The 20,480-nt window shown below is 41.5% G+C and overlaps 1 protein-coding gene across 7 annotated transcripts in view; it reads right to left on the bottom strand.

The window, feature by feature from the left end:
- PTPRG (protein tyrosine phosphatase receptor type G) overlaps positions 1 to 20,480 on the bottom strand; it is a 610,647-nt gene that overhangs the window by 65,601 nt on the left and 524,566 nt on the right. The gene's annotated exons all lie outside the window — the stretch shown is intronic.

The raw sequence follows: 20,480 nt of genomic DNA, 5'->3' as shown, positions 1-20,480 counted from the left end.
ATTCTCATCTAAAAGCAAGGTGGAGCACTTGATCAGCATAATGACCCAGACGTAAGAATGCTCTTTATTTTCTTGCAGATGACCCAGGTTATCGTCCTAGGACCTAACTCGGCCCTTCAGGACAAACACACAGCTCCCACTGAAATTAATGGGAGCATGTGGAATAGAGATGAGGGTAGCCTCTGGTGCTTAGTCCATTGTACTCTGAGCATCTTCAGCTCCTAGCTGAAGAGGAAGGGAGCTGCAATGCTCAAAACCAGCTGATCTGGACGGATTAAGGAGAGGGTATAGAAACTGCTAAAGAAAAACGGGGAGCTGCATGAAGATTCTAGAGCTAAGATTAAAGAGTAACAGATTAAAATGGCTGCTAAGTCAGGGATAGTGATAGGGTTGCCAACTTTCTCATCGCACAAAACTCAACACCCCTGCCCCGCCCCTTCTCTGAGGCCCCACCCCCGCTCGCTCCATCCTCCCCTCCCTCCGTCGCTCGCTGTCCCCCACCCTCACTCATGTTCACCGGGCTGGGGAAGGGGGTTGCAGTGTTGGGAGGGGGGTGATGGCTCCGGCTGGGGGTGCAGGTTCTGGGGTGGGGCCGGGCATGAGGGGTTCAAAGTGTGGGAGAGGGCTCCAGACTGGGGCAGAGGTGCGGGGGGAGGCAAGGACTCTGGCTGGGGGTGCAGGCTGGGGGTGGGGATGGGGATGAGGGGTTTGGTGTGCAGGAGGGGGCTCTGGGCTGGGGCAAAGGGTTGGGGTGTGGATGGGTGCAGGCTCCGGAAGGAAGTTTAGGTGCGGGAGGGACTCTGGGCTGGGGCAGGGGTTGGGGTACGGGAGGAGACGAGAGATCCAGGGTCACCCCTCCGCAGCGGGCATTTGTCAGTGTCACCATCAAAATTGGCAATGACTTCTCAGAAAAGATCCTCTGACTGTGAAAGAGCAGAAATGCTGCAAATCAGGACTAAGTCACTGGCAGACCAGAGTATGGGAGCCTGGACAACAACTGCCTGCAGTCTGCAAAGCTCTAGCCAGGGTCATCACTCACTGACTTTTATGAGCAATAAAACTGACTCCAGCATTAAGAAAAAAAAAAAAAAAACAACCTCCCCACCCCCCCCCCAGAGGGACAGAGAAAACACAGAAGCAAAACCGATGTCCTGAATATTAACAAGTGATTAGTGAGGAGCTATAATTTTACACTCATCTCTTCACTGTATGCTAAGGAGTATCTGCACTCCCCTCCTTCATTTTCATTTTCTGAGAGTATTTTGCTTCCAATATTTTCCAGGCTTAAAAAAATAATAATAATAAAAAATACCATCCTGCAGCTCAACAGCAGAATGATATAAGAAGCTGGAAGTACATGCACTCTGAAGAAACCTCCTCCAAACAGAAACAGAAAGATATCAGATACTAGACAGGTAACACAGAGAATGCTGCCTTCACATACAAACTGTGGAATGACGTAAACCTGGCAATGTATAAAACAAAGAGTGAATATAGTGCTGGAACAAGAGGAAAATTTCCCACTACATCTATATAAGGCTGGTTCTCCTGGGTCTCTCTCATGAAGATGATTTTCCTTCTCCTCACAAACTAATTTCTGCCTGTTATTCTTTTCTTGTTGCAGCCGTGTTGGTCCCAGGATACTAGAGAGACAAGTTGGGCGAGATATTATCTTTATTGGACTAACTTCTGTTGGTGAGAGAGACAAGCTTCTGAGCTTACACAGAGCTCTTCTTCAGGGCTGGGAAATCACCTTTGTTTTTCAGCTCCGTGTAAACCTGAAAGCTTGTCTCTCTCACCAACAGAAGTTGGTCCAATAAAAGATATCACCTCCCCCACCTTGTCTTTCTTGTGCAGTGTTGATTAGAAGAGGCCAATACAGTATCTGAACAGAGTGTGCCAAGGCTCTGGAATCTTTGTCTATATACAATGGCATAAAAATAGACTATCCCTTTCACTACACTTCCTATGGGTATTTCCTTACAGTAGCAAGTTGTTACACACCCAATTAGTCCCACTGAAGTGAATGGGACTCCTTGGCTGAGTACATGTTCACTAAGGTGGCCTGTCTGGCCCTATGTTTGTAAAATGGATGTTCTGTTAGATAGAGCAGGCATTTCTAGTACTCCTTGTATAATTATTTCGCTAATGGCTAACCTTCTCTCTCTCTGTCAGCATGCTGAAAAAATTACACCAGTCCGCATAACAAACACTTGAGAGAATACATAACACTTGATCATTTAGACCAGTTCCTCTGCTTTTCCCAAGCCCTCTGATCATTCAGAATCACACAAGCTCTGCTAATCACCTTTCCGCAGATGGAAAGAAAAGCTACACTTTTCACAATTAAGAGGAAAGCACTTTGTGGAAAAGACAACCACTGTTAAAAGATATTAGGCAATAAGAATGAAGTAACCTAAAAACATTTTACAGTGCTCAGTAACTGGGTACCCCTTTTGCTGATATGAAAATTTCTTCAGTGTATGTTAAGAAATGTATCTTGTTTACCTAGTAATTAAAAAAAAACATTTTGGTGATTCAATTAGCGTCTATGCCTTTACTGTCACTCTTCTATTCAAAAGCAATCATAAAGTTGCTAAACAGGTTTAACGTTTGTGGGTTTTATACAGACATTGAAAGTATTTGAAGAAGCATGCAGATCACTTTCTCAGTGGAGGAGTAGCTCATCATGCCATTTCCAGAGGCCAAAAGAAACAAGCCATTTGATGCCTATCAAATAGGCAAGCAAGGTCATTTTTTCTTCCCCAAACAGGTGAATGGTTTGTGTGTTCAAAATATACACATATGGCTGTGAACAAGGAATTGGGCAAGAAAAATGCACCACTGTTGTGCACAGTGTTGAAGTGAAAGATTTATAGGTGTGCAGCATTCACTTCCTGTGTGACATAGATCTCTCATCCAACACGGGGCGAACAAAGTAATTCATATTAACAGTAGAAGTGTATTATGTTGAAATGATACATCACACAGCAGAGTTATTTTTACTGTGGATCCTTTCTAGAAAGAACAGTAGCTAAGTATAGAAGTTACTTTTATTTAAATATAAAGATTCTTATTTCATGGATCACCCTGCTAGCAAGACAGCAGAGGATGGCACAGCATCTTATCACACACCTTCTCCGAATCGTATACACTCAAAGCTACAGAAGTGAAAAGTGGGGATAGCCTTCTACAGTTTGTGTCTGCTTATCAGAGCCCTGCTGTTCTCTGCCTCAAGCACTGCTGCACATGTCTTTGCTGCACAAGGTAAATGTCAGTGGTAGCTAGCGTGTAGAAGGGAGGGAATAAAACCAGGGGATAAGAGGAAGTGGGTGAGAATTAAAGATAGGGTCCATTTGAAAGAATACATCAAAGGTTAAAACTTTCCACCTGAAAAAACAATTTGGTAATCAGGAGTTGTGATTTTTTGGCAGAGAAGGATAGCTGACTTAGGGCATGTCTACATTACCGGCTGGATCGATGGGCAGCAATTGATTCAGCGGGGGTCGATTTATCGCATCTAGTCTAGACGCAATAAATCGACTGCCGAAGACACCGCGGTAAGTAGATCTAAGTATGTCGACTTCAGCTGTTATTCATTTAGCTGAAGTTGTGTAACTTAGATCGATTTCCTGCCCCCCCGTGTAGACCAGGCCTTAGTATGTAACTCCTGCCTGCTTGGCATGGCACTCTGTCCCCCTCTAGTGGTGACTAGGCCAGCTAGAGATTGATGAGCCTGCTACAGCCTTGGCTAAGAGAAATGTGTCTTTTAGCTCAGGCAGTAGAAGCTTGTGCATTAAGCTCAAGAGATCCCAGGTTTGATTCCTGCTGCTGCTGACCCACCAAGGGGCATTGGCGTTATAAGTGGTGGTCCGTACTATGTCTCTTAGCCAAGGCTGCAGCAGGCTCATCAATCTCTAGCTGGCCTAGTCACCACTAGAGGGAGACAGAGTGCCACACCGAGCAGGCATGGGTTACAAGTATTTACAGTCTATTGCAGAGGTGTCCATGTTAAAAACAAAGGATTCATTTGCAAACCTTGTTCCCCTGATGCCAACAGATTATACAGAATAATCTTAGACTGTAAACTCCTTTGGCCGAGGGTTGTCTCCCTTTATGTAGTGTACAGCGCAGAACACAGTCAGTATGCAATAAACGTTTATAAAAAGGTATTGAAGCTTCAGAAAGCATGACACATGCACAAAAGACTTGATTTCACAAACCCTCTCCCATTCCTAACATCATCAGATGTACAACCAAAAAGTGTCCAGGTGGCCAATGATGTAATGCATTTACAAAGCTCTTCAACTGCAAATTGTAAGTGGATAAATCTTAGTTTAACCCATTTTCCATGCTTCCTTCTCCCATCTTTCTAGTGTCCCCTGAGAACAGCTAAGGCAATTGGGAAATCTTATTTGTGATGACACTAACCCTTGTAACACTTGGTAACTAATTATTATCTTTGTGACCTTTGACAGAGCCAGAAGAGTCAGAATTTCCCCCAGTTTTAATCAATAGCTTGCAACATCTGTGTTGATTACACTCAGCAGTTTCACATGTGACCGAGGAGGTTTTCTCCTCAGTATTTTCCACCGAGAGTATGATCTCAGGCACATACATTGCCACTCAGAGGATTTAGACGAGAAAGCAGGGTTTAAAAATCTATGGGCAGCATTTTAACAGCATCTTTAAAAATGGGATATAGGTAAGGTACTAAAAAGCGTATCGGCATTCACATGTTTCTCTCTGAGCCACAGACGTATTTAGTGCAATGGGTATGTATATGCTGCAAAGCTAGCAACTGCCTAGCTACTGTATCTTCTACACTGTACATTACTGGTTAAAATGGTGAGAGATTCAGTTATCCAAGCAAATGATAGCTTACGTAGTTCAGTAAAATGTTCAGTTCTAACACCCTGACTACAGCAGGGTATCAGAAGGTAGCCTAAAACTTTTCTAAATGGCAGCGATATTTTCCTCCAAGTGAAGAACTGTACAGTAATTGCAAGAACTCCTGTGACCAATGAAGACTCTCTCTGTGCAGGCCCCAAACACATCTGTTTGCAAGAGTTGGGTCTTATTTTGCCACACCAGCAACAGAATGAGCTTGTGTGACTCGTACACAGTAGCTAGTTTTATAAAGATATCCAATGAGACATACCTTAGAATAAGAGGAAAACTAACTCTAAATTTAAAGTACATATGGCCCAGGTCCAAAAACTGGGTGCATTCTTTTCATGTTTTAATTCACAAACTCGGATTCACTGGGGCCAGAAGCTTTCCTATAAAAATTGCAATTCAGAAAAGGCTTGTTAACACTGAGTAGCAGAGATTGCTTTTCTGCTTGGAACATGCACCTGAAAACAGTAAATGCTTCCAAAATACAAGAGACCTGCTTTTCCGGCCGGAAGGATTATCCTTTCTTTAAATTACAATAAGAAAACAGAACAGTTACTTGATATTTATTTGAAGTGTCCCTTGGGTGATCACCAAACCAGCTTTTGGATCTAGACATGCATGCAACTAAATGTACTTAAAATTTAGTTCTCATCTTGCTCTTAGGCATTGGCCGTTTTTAACTGGAACTCACAAATTCTTAAATTTGTTTAGTATAATTAACCATACAATGGGAAGGTAGTTCCCTCTTTCTTTCTAGACTGGAAAGATACATTTGCTGATGGGAGTCAAGATGGATAGATGACTGGGAAAATCTTCCCAAGACTATTCTGGCATATTTCAAGTTCAGACTATTTAGGGCAGGTTTTTCTTTTTGAGTGATGTGAATAACATGGAAAGTCTTTATAGTTTGCCTTTTACATAGAAAAGGGAATTTCAAAATTTTTTGGGAAAATCCTATAGCTTCTTATTAAAATTTGGTTCCAAATGTACTGAGAAGACCCTTTGATCAACATAACACAAGAGTAGCAGATGCCAAAAGAAAAGAACAGCAGATGTTTAGTACCTGACAGACAGAGTTGATGGGGACACAAGAAATACAACATTTAATGCTAGTACTCCAGTAAGAAAATTTACAAAATCTGCTCCTCACACTAAAGGACAGAGTTTTTGGTATCCAGATAGTCTTCTTTCCACATCCATGTCTGTAGAAGCCGAGATTTGTGCAGGGACAGATAACAAACCTCATATGTTATAGGGGTCTCTGAGGCAGAGGTCTGGGGAATCATTAAATCTCTTTAGTGATCAGTACATTTGGAGATTCTGTTCCTAATGGTGCTGATACATTATCGACTCTTCACAATTCTAGCTAAGCCAGAGGTATAACTGAGGAGACACTTTTAATTAAGGTTTCAGAGTAACAGCCGTGTTAGTCTGTATTCGCAAAAAGAAAAGGAGTACTTGTGGCACCTCAGAGACAAACCAATTTATTTGAGCATAAGCTTTCGTGAGCTACAGCTCACTTCATCGGATGCGTACTGTGGAAAATACAGAAGATGTTTTTATACACACAGACAATGAAAAAATGGGTGTTTATCACTACAAAAGGTTTTCTCTCCCCCAACCCCACTCTCCTGCTGGTAATAGCTTATCTAAAGTGATCACTCTCCTTACAATGTGTATGATAATCAAGGTGGGCCATTTCCAGCACAAATCCAGGGTTTAACAAGAACGTCTGAGCCTCCCCTGGGATAGTGCTTGGGGTGTGCTATAGACCGCCGGGATCTAATTTGGATATGGACAGACACCTTTTTAATGTTTTTAATAAAGTAAATACTAATGGAAACTGTGTGATCATGGGAGACTTTAACTTCCCAGATATAGACTGGAGGACGAGTGCTAGTAATAATAATAGGGCTCAGATTTTCCTAGATGCGATAGCTGATGGATTCCTTCAGCAAGTAGTTGCTGAACCGACTAGAGGGGATGCCATTTTAGATTTGGTTTTGGTGAGTAGTGAGGACCTCATTGAAGAAATGGTTGTACGGGATAATCTTGGCTCAGGTGATCATGAGCTAATTCAGTTCAAACTGAATGGAAGGATTAATAAAAATAAATCTGCAGCTAGGGTTTTTGATTTCAAAAGGGCTGACTTTCAAAAATTAAGGAAATTAGTTAGGGAAGTGGATTGGACTGAAGAATTTATGGATCTAAAGGTAGAGGAGGCCTGGGATTATTTTAAATCAAAGCTGCAGAAGCTATCGGAAGCCTGCATCCCAAGTAAGGGGAAAAAAATCATAGGCAGGAGTTGTAGACCAAGCTGGATGAGCAAGCATCTCAGAGAGGTGATTAAGAAAAAGCAGAAAGCATACAGGGAGTGGAAGAAGGGAGGGATCAGCAAGGAAAGCTACCTTATTGAGGTCAGAACATGTAGGGATAAAGTGAGACAGGCTAAAAGTCAAGTAGAGTTGGACCTTGCAAAGGGAATTAAAACCAATATAAATAAGAAGAAAACAAAGAAAGAAGAAGTGGGACCGCTAAACACTGAGGATGGAGTGGAGGTCAAGGATAATCTAGGCATGGCCCAATATCTAAACAAATACTTTGCCTCAGTCTTTAATAAGACTAAAGAGGATCTTAGGGATAATGGTAGCATGACAAATGGGAATGAGGATATGGAGGTAGACATCACCATATTTGAGGTAGAAGCGAAACTCAAACAGCTTAATGGGACTAAATCGGGAGGCCCAGATAATCTTCATCCAAGAATATTAAAGGAATTGGCACAAGAAATTACAAGCCCATTAGCAAGAATTTTTAATGAATCTGTAAACTCAGGGGTTGTACCGTATGATTGGAGAATTGCTAACATAGCTCCTATTTTTAAGAAAGGGAAAAAAAGTGATCCAGGTAATTATAGGCCTGTTAGTTTGACATCTTTAGTATGCAAGGTCTTGGAAAAAATTTTGAAGGAGAAGGTAGTTAAGGACATTGAAGTCAATGGTAAATGGGACAAAATACAACATGGTTTTACAAAAGGTAGATCGTGCCAAACCAACCTGATCTCCTTCTTTGAGAAAGTAACAGATTTTTTAGACAAAGGAAACGCAGTGGATCTAATTTACCTAGATTTTAGTAAGGCATTTGATACCGTGCCACATGGGGAATTATTAGTTAAATTGGATAAGATGGGGATCAATAGGAAAATGGGAAGGTGGATAAGGAATTGGTTAAAGGGGAGACTACAACGGGTCCTACTGAAAGGTGAATTGTCAGGCTGGAAGGAGGTTACCAGTGGAGTTCCTCAAGGATTGGTTTTGGGACCAATCTTATTTAATCTTTTTATTACTGATCTTGGCACAAAAAGTGGGAGTGTGCAAATAAAGTTTGCGGATGATACAAAGCTGGGAGGTATTGCCAATTCAGAGAAGGACAGGGATACCCTACAGGAGGATCTGGATGACCTTGTAAACTGGAGTAATAGTAATAGGATGAAATTTAATAGTGAGAAGTGTAAGGTCATGCATTTAGGGATTAATAACAAGAATTTTAGTTATAAGCTAGGGACGCATCAATTAGAAGTAACGGAGGAGGAAAAGGACCTTGGAGTATTGGTTGATCATAGGATGACTATGATGCCAATGTGATGTGGCCGTGAAAAAAGCTAACGCCGTCTTGGGATGCATCAGGAGAGGTATTTCCAGTAGGGATAAGGAGGTTTTAGTACCGTTATACAAGGCACTGGTGAGACCTCACCTGGAATACTGTGTGCAGTTCTGGTGTCCCATGTTTAAGAAGGATGAATTCAAACTGGAACAGGTACAGAGAAGGGCTACTAGGATGATCCGAGGAATGGAAAACTTGTCTTATGAAAGGAGACTCAGGGAGCTTGGCTTGTTTAGCCTAACTAAAAGAAGGTTGAGGGGAGATATGATTGCTCTCTATAAATATATCAGAGGGATAAATACCAGGGAGGGAGAGGAATTATTTAAGCTCCGTACCAATGTGGACACAAGAACAAATGGAAATGAACTGGCCACTAGGAAATTTAGACTAGAAATTAGACGAAGGTTTTTAACCATCAGAGGAGTGAAGTTTTGGAATAGCCTTCCAAGGGAAGCAGTGGGGGCAAAAGATCTATCTGGCTTTAAGATTAAACTCGATAAGTTTATGGAGGAGATGGTATGATGGGATAACATGGTTTTGGTAATTAAATATTCATAAATAGGCCCAATGGCCTGTGATGGGCTATTAGATGGGATGAGATCCGAGTTACCCAGGAAAGAATTTTCTGTAGTATCTGGCTGATGAATCTTGCCCATATGCTCAGGGTTTAGCTGATCACCATATTTGGGGTCGGGAAGGAATCTTCCTCCAGGGCAGATTGGAAGAGGCCCTGGAGGGTTTTCGCCTTCCTCTGTAGCATGGGACACGGGTCACTTGCTGGAGGATTCTCTGCTCCTTGAAGTCTTTAAACTACGATTTGAGGACTCCAATAGCACAGATATAGGTGTGAGGTTTTTTTTTTTTGTAGGAGTGGGCGGGTGAAATTCTGTGGCCTGCGTTGTGCAGGAGGTCAGACTACATGATCATAATGGTCCCTTCTGACCTAAATATCTATGAATCTATGAAACTGGGAGTGGCTAAGTTATTATGCAAGGTAACCTATTTCCCCTTGTTTTTCCTAACCCCCCCACCCCCTTCCTCAGACGTTCTTGTTAAACCCTGGATTTGTGCTGGAAATGGCCCACCTTGATTATCACACACATTGTAAGGAGAGTGATCACTTTAGATAAGCTTCAGAGTAACAGCCGTGTTAGTCTGTATTCGCAAAAAGAAAAGGAGTACTTGTGGCACCTTAGAGACTAACCAATTTGTTTGAGCATGAGCTTTTGTGAGCTACACCGATGAAGTGAGCTGTAGCTCACGAAAGCTCATGCTCAAATAAATTGGTTAGTCTCTAAGGTGCCACAGGTACTCTTTTTCTTTTTAGATAAGCTATTACCAGCAGGAGAGTGGGGTGGGGGGAGAGAAAACCTTTTGTAGTGATAAACACCCATTTTTTCATGGTTTGTGTATAAAAACATCTTCTGTATTTTCCACAGTATGCATCCGATGAAGTGAGCTGTAGCTCACGAAAGCTTATGCTCAAATAAATTGGTTAGTCTCTAAGGTGCCACAAGTCCTCCTTTTCTTTTAATTAAGGCGTTTCTTGTATTCTAAGGTTAACAAGTGTAATGAGGAAACACAAATATCAGACACACCACAATAACTTAGTGCTCAATGAAACATTGTGGGGGGAATATTGAGCCATAGCCTCAGCTGTTTTAAACTGACGTAGCTTCGCTGAAGCCAGCAGATTGCTGCTGATTGACAAAAGCTAAGGGTCTGCCCAACAGCTTTAGTAGTCGATAGGGCAACTGCTCCTTACATGGATTTTTCCAAACAAATAAACAAACCCCACAAACAGCAGCAATCCTCTAATACAAATCCAAAAGATTTTACGCTCATTACACCAGAAAGATCAAATGAATACCAAAAAAGTGTAAGCATTATTAAAGCTAAGTGTAATTAAGAAGAATGGGCAAATGAAGACAATGCTTATTTGGACTTACCCACTTTCCCAGACCTAATAAACATTGGCCAGATAATTTTCCAATAAAAAAAATTCTAGAAATTTTATAACCAAGTGTTTTTGCTGATACTTTAATTCCTCAAGAGGCATTGGTGACTGTACTATCTCAGTCAAAGATCAAGAATGAGTTTGAAAAAGATGGCACAGAGTGAGAAGGGAGAATAACATTTTTCAAAATATTTATAAAAAGGAAAAAGAAACAAGAACATCTTTAAAGTTTCAGAGCTATCCCTTGGTTCAAAATGCTGTGAGTATTCCTGTTAAGGGAAAAGATGTTTGTTATGCAAAAGGATTGAAAGATCAAGGAACATCATTAAATATTACAGTGGGATTTAGAAACATGTATTAATAGACCCCCTGATTGTCAAGAAAAGTCAAGAATTTTCAATTTCGTAGCAGAGGATAGTCTGCCTTTCGGAGATCAGTGTAACAGTCAAAATTAAACTGAGGACTGGAAACTACTTTCATACCCAGATCAATTCTGTTTTGAGCAGAGATACAATGTGCACAGATAATGCATTAGCTTCCATTTGCCTTAATCTGTGTTTTGAAACATCTAATAAAAAGAATCATCATATTGAAATGAATATTCTGATTAAAGATAAAACTGAGTTTCAGATGAGTGAGATACAAGATAGGAAACTCAAGTCATTTCCATTAATTACCAATAGGGCTGTCTGTGTTTAGATCCCTTAACAACAGACCCTCTTTAATATGTTTTATGTTCATATTTGCAGAACATAGGCGAGTAGGCTTTATTCTACTTTATTTTGACTGATTTCTTAAATCTCTGCTCCTTTAATTTTAACACTGGTTACTGTAGCACTGTCTCAAGATTAGGGGGTAAAAAGCAGTATACGTTGGAGGCTGCATTTTAACAAGAAACACGTGAATGTTTCTGAATGTTAGTGTTAAAAAGAGAGCCAGTGGGCCAGGTACCTCTTCATTGCTCTCCACTAGAGAACTGGGAATAGTCACTTGGTTTCAGAAATCTTTTCCATTCACCCCACATAAAGTGATCTCTGACCCTAAAGGCAGATATAATTTTGTCCACGATTTTTTGGTTTCTGATCCTTATTCTATTTTGTAATACCTATGACCCTAATAATCTTGTTCGTGATGTCTTCCCCTGCTCATCTGTATGTGCTCTCCACATTCTTATGTGATCTCTGGTAGCAATTTTAGTACTGTTTGGTGGAGAGGTTAGATTATAGCCCGGCGACCAATAGAGTGATAACAATTATTAAGGCTGTTACACCCATTCTAAGGAATACCATCTAACTGATACATAGCCTTTGCACAGCTGTAGTCTTCTGTTCATGATTTTACTAAGTGATCCACTCCATCAATTTTCATCTCTGTTGAGGTCTTGGAAATTCAGTAACGTTTTCCCTCAAGTTTTATACCTGTGCCTTAAATTGAGCAATTTTGCAAGATGAAGCCTATATAAAACACAGATTAAATATAGAAACATTTTACCATTCTCTCTGATAGCTGTGTCTCAGACTTTTGATTTCAGGTCTGTGATTTCTTGTCTAGATCACTCAAGTGTGAAATACCTTTTGACCCATTTATTTGTCTTCTAGCTGATTACAGCCAACTTGACAGGATGGATAAATCAACTTGGTGATTTTTGTCACATGCTTTATTTATAGCACAGAAAGTTATACTTCCACAATGGACTCGAAAAAGCCGTCCAGACACTGAGCTCTTTTACCCTAACATTATTGCATACTATGGTTTTAAATATCATTTGTTGGACCAATTCTTTGCAGAGGTCCAGGAAGTCTGAGAGTTGTCTAATGAACTCTTACCAGAGGAACTTCAGCAATTCTCGCCATTAGACAAATATTGTAGATATTGCTCATTTTAGGAGGATTTTTTTAAAATTTAATCTGGGTATTTTTAATGTGTCACAGTTCTTTGCAATTTGCACCCACTTACCTCTGTTTGTGACCAATTTATACCTACTCCTGGAGGAATTCTATGCCACGGCACAATGCAGAATTTTGCAGAAATTAACACTGTGCGCGCAGAACTTCCTTTCCCCCACAGAAAGGGGCTGCAGTGCTGCTGGCAGCTACTAGGGGCTACTGGATCCAGCAGACCCAGCTCGGACATAGAAGACACTGCCAGGGGGAGGGGGAAAGGAGCTAGAGGGCTCCTGGCAGCTGCAGTTCCCAGCATGCTCTGAGGGAAGGAGAGGGCCGCAAGCAGGAAACTCCATGCAAGCCTGGGACCAAGCATCAGGCTGTTTCTCCCTCTGGATCCCTGGGCTCTGGGGGAGAGGGGGTGGGTGTCTGGACTGGGGGGGCCCCCGTGGCTGGGCTCTGAGGGGAAAGGGGTGTGGATATCTGGGCAAGGGGGGGCATGGCTGGGCTCTGGGGGGAAAGGGGGCAGAGAAACAGGAACTGGGTTGTCATAGGGGTTTCTTTAACTCTCTGCTCCTGGGGGAATTTTTGTGTGTGTGCCTGTATTGTTACAGACATACTTGCTGACAGATATTTTGAAATAAATTACCAAAATAATTGAAACTGGTGTGATGTAGTGTTATTTTGATAAATAAAATCTGCAGAATTTTAAAATATTGTGCACAGAATTTTTATTTTTTGGCACAGAATTTTTAAATTTTTGGCGCAGAATGCCCCCAGGAGTATTATACGAAGGGGGGACTTTCATCGCTGTTTATGACACCACTGTGTTTGGCCCAGACACATCCAAGGGACCTGCACCCAGTTACTCCAGGTTGCATTTGGGCACATGTCCACAAATCTGTAGTTGCAGATCACAATTGATTTTTTTTTAAACCATGAACACACTGCAGTTTGGAAAGGGAGCAATTATTGTTCTCACTTATAAAAGGACAAATTGAACAGCTTTTATATGAGCAAGCAAACCCTGTCACATCAGCACAAGATGTTCAGTGCCAGATAATTTCAGCTGACTAATAAATGAATCTTTTTTTCACAAGGACGTGTGGCGGAATATGCTGTGTTTAATTAACATCTTTTTTTTGTTGGCAAACAAACTCACTCTCTCCTGTTCCAATGCACCAATGAGATGTGATGTTCTCAGGGCAGAGAGAAAAGGTACACACACACACACAATAACACAGTCACTGTATGCGGATGTATGGAAATGATAAAGCGTTCACCTTCCGCAATAGGGAGTGCTCTTGTGCCTGGGGGTGGGTTTGGCTTATGGGAAGAGGAATGGTGTTACTGTCATGCTTTCTTTTTTGGGGTCTTGCTAGGGTGAGGGAGGAGCTTTGAGCACAGGGCTCCCTGGGGGAAGATATTGAATCAGAACTCTCCCCAGCTGTTCTGACCACTACCTGCAGTCAGCTAGTGCTGCCTTCCCACTTTTTGGGCACCGTTGAGCGAGGCTTGCGGGTGCTTAAACTTACACCAGGTGTCGGCAGCTGCTCACATGGGGCACTAAGGTGATTTAAAGCCACTTTTGCTGACCCTTTGTTCCTGTGTGGAGCACAAGAATAGATGAACTAGGAATCCGGCCTCTTATATCTTGAGAACTCCCTACCCTGCCTTATAACAGTGGTAGGCAGGATCTACCTGTTTCTGCCTTCAAAGGAGAAGCTATTTTCAAGGCTCAGCTACACCTTGTTATCCTCCACTGCAGCGAGGAAGTCTAGGGCTTCCTCCCTTAAGTTATCACAGCTCAAGGAGGCATTGCCAGATGAGAGTCAGAACATCTTCTATGAAATCCCTGTTGGGGTTTACCCCAAATTCCAGCACCACTGTCTTCCGAAAGGCATAAGTGTCGCCCTCATTGTTTAGAAATTTCTCAGAGAAATTCCAAGTTCATAGAAATGCAGGACTGAAAGGGATCTCGAGAGGTCATCCAGCACTCATGGCAGGACTAAGTATTACCTACACCATCCCTGACAGGGGTCAGGGCCGGCTCTACAGTTTTGGCCGCCCCAAGCAGTGAAAAAAACCGCCGCCGCGGCCGGCAAAGGGAAGAAGCTGCCACCGAATTGCCGCTGCACCAGGCGGAACAGAGAAGCTGCCGCCAAATTGCCGCCGCAGCCGGAGGAACTTCCGCCCCATGCACCTGCTTGGAACGCTGGTGCCCGGAGCCGGCCCTGACAGGGGTTTGTCTAACCGGCTATTAAAAACCTCCAATGATGGAGATTCCACAACCTCCCCGGGAAATTTGTTCCAGTGCTTAACTACCTTGACAGTTAGGAAGTTTTTTCTAATGTCTAATCTAAACCTCCTTTCCTGCAATGTAAGCCCAAGAATGTGTTTAGGCAAGATTGGGCTCAGTGTTTAGTTTTGCAGCTGCCAAGCTCACCTGTGTTGGCCACCAGAGCTTTCAAACGAATCCATCCACATAAAATGGACATTATCAATAAAATAATCAGCAGTGAAATTGTTAATGTTAGCACTGGGCTTCAGAATTAAGCCCCTTTTGAGAAGACTGCAAGGTAAAAGGACAGTTCTCTCGAGAGATGTAGAAAGTGAATTGGCTTGCACTCTGAAGGAGATCTCCAAAACCAAATGAAAACTTAAGATCTGTAATCCTGCAACACCACAATCCATAGGAACCTTCCATCCATAATAAAACATGGAATTTTCATTTCCCAATGGCCCTGCCTATGGGTTTGTATTATAAATAGTAGTGAAATATGAGCGTTCCTCATACCTTCAAACGTGCCCAGCTGTTTCTCAAGCAGAATGCGACAGAGAAGGAGGAGATACGTATTCAGATGTTGTGAGATAAAGTAGCCGCTCTGAATGTACATAAAATATTATTCTTGTCCTCAGCTAGAAAATTCTGTGCATCTGGTATAAAACTATACTGCAGGGACAACAAGCTTCCTTTCTGGTAGACTCTATCTATTGCTTTAAACTATACAATGGGGAACTTGTTCCATGTAGTTTTGTAGATAACAAAAATAGTGATACTGAACTCTAAACCTCTGTTTCTACAAACATTCAAATGAATTCCCTTTTATCTTTCTTCACGGATTTTTGAGAAGGCCCATACGCTCCAAGAGCAGATGTAAATTAACATATAGGCCTTGCAATGCAGTAGGCATTTTCTCACTGTAATGGCATAAGAACGTTTTTTGCCATCACATTTTTTATTAATCAGAGCACACATGGCATCTCCAAGTGTAATCATCATTCAGGGGTCACCCCAACATGAGCCCTGGCAAATCAATAGGCAACTGAAGTCATGTAACTCTAACACCACTTCCTAGTCCCTTTTCTTCCCATAGCATGTTATTATAAACAGATTGTTTCCACCTTCACTACAGTCCGTGGAGGATGGAGGGACCTGGAAGCAAGGACTCTGAAAATCTGCTTCCTTGTGGCAATTTCTATGATTCTGGTATGAGGACTAAAGATTTTCAGATTCAGAGCAAAAACCAATCATGAACTAGGGATGGGCCAGATGCATTGTGGGGCCCCATCAGCATGGCCATTCAAGGACTTCTAGTCACCTCAGCCCCCACATTAAGCATTGCTGTCCTCAGGAATGAAAATTTTTTGGTATTCTCTCTCCTTGAAGCAATCTGCGTTCGGGCTTGAATTAAGCTTCTCTTTTCCAGGAGAGCTGAATTCACATTTTGAACACATCGTGAGTGGAGTGGTTTCTGAAGTGCCCAATCATCTCTGAAGAGACACTAAGGGCCTGGTACCAGCTACTTATTCAGAGATCATAATCATTACAATAAGCGTCAGAAAGAAAGACTGGATTTACCCTACTGACTGTAGCCAAGTACTACACATAAGTTGGCTCAGTGGTGATAAATGTCACGTTTACAATAGGTTTTTTAACATGAAAGTCCATAATTTACTTCCCAGGGACCTAAGCTTGATTATCTGGAGACTTAAACACATTTACTGAAGTCTAATGAATAGAATTAACACATCATTTAAACAGGGACTAATATGTATGCAAATTAGAAAAAGTTAAAAAAATAACAGTTTAGCCCACAGTTTCAGAAAATGTAGATTGCATCCTTACAAAATATGAATTTTTGTAATTCACAGTCTCAGTATCTTCATATCTATGTTATCAAATTAGGTGCTCTGCATGTGAACAATAGGTTGCATTAAGCCCATTTCAATTTTATATTTAAACTTGAAATTATAAAATAGATTATATTGAAACATGAATTACATAAATGCTAATTAAATACTTCATTAAATGACCAAAATAAATAGGCAGACCATACAGGGCTAATTTCCATTTGCAAATTTCCCTAATTACTATATTTTCCTTTGGAAAACGGAAACTGTATTTCATGATTGAGAAAAGTGAATAATTTATTCCTTGCCCATTCGGTTTTTTTTTTTTTACATTTTAATTTTTTTATGTGTCTTGGAATTGATCTCAAAGAGAGATAATTAATCTTCCTGGGTAAATAGGTATAGTATTAAATTAAATATCACCAGAATCAAATTATGGCTGATTTCCACATGCAAATTGTGTTACTTAATAAAGTTTCTTTAATAAGAAAAAAACCCCTGAATTATTATGAAACATGAGTAACTGCTATCAAATCTGATGGGTGCGTGTCACCCTAAATATCACAAAACATGTTCAAAACAGGTCTGTAAACTAAATGCCACTGATATTTTATCGGAGATTCAACTCCCCCAAAAGGGAAAAGGCAAGGGTGCAAGACAAACATATAGTCATTAGGAAACTGGGGAATTCAACCATTAGTTGAGACTACAAGTAGGATTTCTTCTTATGCAAAGTCCAAAAAGAGCTTGTTGAAGAAGACACAGATTGAAAGAAAAGCCCTTCAGGGCTAAAGACAGTGAAGAGAGTGGTGAGAAATAGTTCATCTGGATGAAGATGAAGCCTGTAATGATGCCAAGGTCAGGAGATTCTTGTTTTGCTGCTGTGTAAATGCCGGTCATGCAAGATAAAGAAGCCTAGAGTCAGCTTTAACTTTCGCACCCTGCGTCGCTAAAGTTTTGGAGAACAGGACGCATGAATAACCACCTCTGACACTCCAAAACCAGTGCAATACTGAGGTGCACAAAAAATACAAATGGGGAATGTAAATGAGACTGGTATATATAATCCCTCCTTAGAACTCTCCTTTGCCATGATTTCTACAAAAAAAACTTGACAACGGTTAGGTCACTGGTGTGCAGAGACCATTCCCCATCATGCTGACCAATACTGTCTCATTGTTTTCTTGTATTCCCTCATCGGTCTGTCTGGATCCATCTGTTGTCTCTTGTCTTATACTGAGAGTGTAAGCTTTTTAGGGCATGGACTGTCATTTGGTTCTGTATTTCTACAATGGAGTCTGGTCCATGACTGGGGCTCCTTGGTGCTATGAGTGAGAGAGAGAAAGAGAGAAAGAAAGAGCGAGGAAGCTTTTATTAAAATAATTCAAAACCCAAGAAAATGAAGGATATGAGGTAGGACTAGGTTTTGTTTTGCATCTGTAATATGGACACCAAGTAGCAATGAATGTTACCATGATTAGGAACTGAGTACTTCTGATTAGAAAACATAGGAGAGTAAAATACTGTAGCATGTATTACCCTTATCCAATCACATCCTTCCTCCAGCATCATTAGTTTGTAATGTCATTGGCTGGCAGCAGCAGAAGAATAGATACTATCCAAGCAGCAGTCTTTAAAAGTTCCCATTTTTCCAGTTCTCTCCCTGCATCCTCTGTTATCTCTTTTAGAACCTGTGCTTCCATGCTTCTCTGACCAACATGGGCTAAGCATGAGGGATGAAACTGTCAGTGCAGGTGGCTTTCAGAAATGCTCTCAGATTCTAGATGCAAGTTACCTCTCTGGCATGCAACTGCCCCATCTCTACATGAAATCCCTAAGCCCTGTGCTTAATTTGTGCCAGGGCTGAGCCCCGGCACCTCTGGACTTGCTGCATCACTTATGAACATAAAAAAATGGCTAGCGCCCTGGCACCTAGTTCCTCAAGCCCCAGCACCTCTTACAAATTAACAACTGCTCAAGCCTGACAACTGAAGAAACCTGGTTAACAAACCACAGATTCTATTGTTGCTAAAATGGTGAGAATGGCCATTTTAACTTCCCAGGATGGGTTGAGAGAGCTTTTTATTCCCTCCTGCAGCCTTGCAAAGTGCTAAGCTCATATTCAGAGCACAAAGCCCTGTGCTAATACTCCATATTTATGAACAGAGGAGGATTCAATTTTCCATGTACTGTGAGCGACTCACCCCAATCCAGAGCCCATGAAAGGCCCTCCATATTGGACACTGGACCCCTATTAGCACACAAGGGGTGGGGGAGGGCCCACAGTACACTGCGAATGGCATATAGATAGAATTTCTGGATCTCTGCAGCCCTGCAGAGCAGGGCCCGGCACAGGCCTAGAACAAGCCAGTGTGTTGGGGACCATGAGAAGTGCGCTGGGGATATGGGGTGGAGCACTGTGGTCTAGTGATTAAGGTACTCTACTGGGATTGAGGGGACAGGTGTATTATTCCTGGCTCAGCCACTCAGCTGCTGTGGGATGTTGAGGCATGTCACTTTCCCCTCTGTGCTTCCCCCTCCCACCCTTTGTCTGCCTTCTCTGTTTGGACTGCAAGCTCTTTGGGACAGAGACTGTCTCTTGGTGTACGTATGCACAGGGAACTGGGCTTGTTTAGTCTGCAGAAGAGGAGAATAAGGGGGGATTTGATAGTAGCCTTCAACTACCTGAAAGGGGGTTCCAAAGAGGATGGAGCTCGGCTGTTCTCGGTGGTGGCAGATGACAGAACAAGGAGAAATGGTCTCAAGTTGCAGTGGGGGAGGTTTAGGTTGGATATTAGGAAACACTATTTCACTAGGAGGGTGGTGAAGCACTGGAATGGGTTACCTAGGACGGTGGTGGAATCTCCATCCTTAGAGGTTTTTAAGGCCCGGCTTGACAAAGCCCTGGCTGGGATGATTTAGTTGGGGTTGGTCCTGCTTTGAGCAGGGGGTTGGACTAGATGACCTCCTGAGGTCTCTTCCAACCCTAATCTTCTATGACTATGATTGTATATTAAGAAAGGAAGCTTTAAGATAAGATTACTCTTGTTCTTTATTATTTCATCCAGCGGTCTGATCCATTCTATGCATTCAGCTACGTATACTAATGGATTGATTTGAACATTCCTAACCCTATAAATTCATACCCAGAGTGCCTCATGGTGTGAAACTAACTAGTGTTAACATTACTCTGAATGTTGCTATGGGATTGAGAATATGGCCCTTAGATGATTACACTTTACAGTTACATGGAAAGGACAAAAACATGATTTATCTGGCATCTTCTGTTATCTCACTGTTTTACAATAAATGTATACTGGGACCTCAGGATGCATCTACTTGTATTATCGGATGTTTCATTCACAGTTCTTCCAGGAGAGTACTACCTGACTGAAACTGATCTGTTTATGAGACACCATATTATACAAATAGAGAGACTCTTTAGAGCATCACATAAAAGTATATAACCCAGAAACAGCTCAAACAAGGATGGGGTAATAAACTGTTCCTTGGAGCAGGGGAGAGAAAGAGGCTATACTGTCGTTTTTTTCTTATTTGCAAAATGTTTTAATCTTAAAAAATAATATAAATATTTCACAAAAGAGTCACAATGACAGTTAATAATCTTTTTTAAATGGCCCATTTTCTCATCACCCTTTTAAAAAGTCCCACTTTATATTAAGGTTCCATTTAAAAAGAGTTTACAAAGGGTAAATAAATGAGTAATAGATGTTTTAATAAATACTCAATTGACATAACTTGTTATAGCATCCAATACGGTTATAACCATGCCTTATGGCCTGCTGTGACACCTTAATCATCAGCATCACATATTATGCATGTCCGAAACTCACTGTTTGTTAACCCTTTATAAACCAGCTATAAATAGAGCCTTAATATGAAGTTTGACCATTTTAAAGATAATGGATCAAACTTATCGGTGG

This window comes from Chelonia mydas, chromosome 7 (assembly GCF_015237465.2).
Source record: "Chelonia mydas isolate rCheMyd1 chromosome 7, rCheMyd1.pri.v2, whole genome shotgun sequence".
Taxonomy (NCBI): domain Eukaryota; kingdom Metazoa; phylum Chordata; order Testudines; family Cheloniidae; genus Chelonia; species Chelonia mydas.
This window is presented reverse-complemented; position numbering and strand designations above follow the sequence as displayed.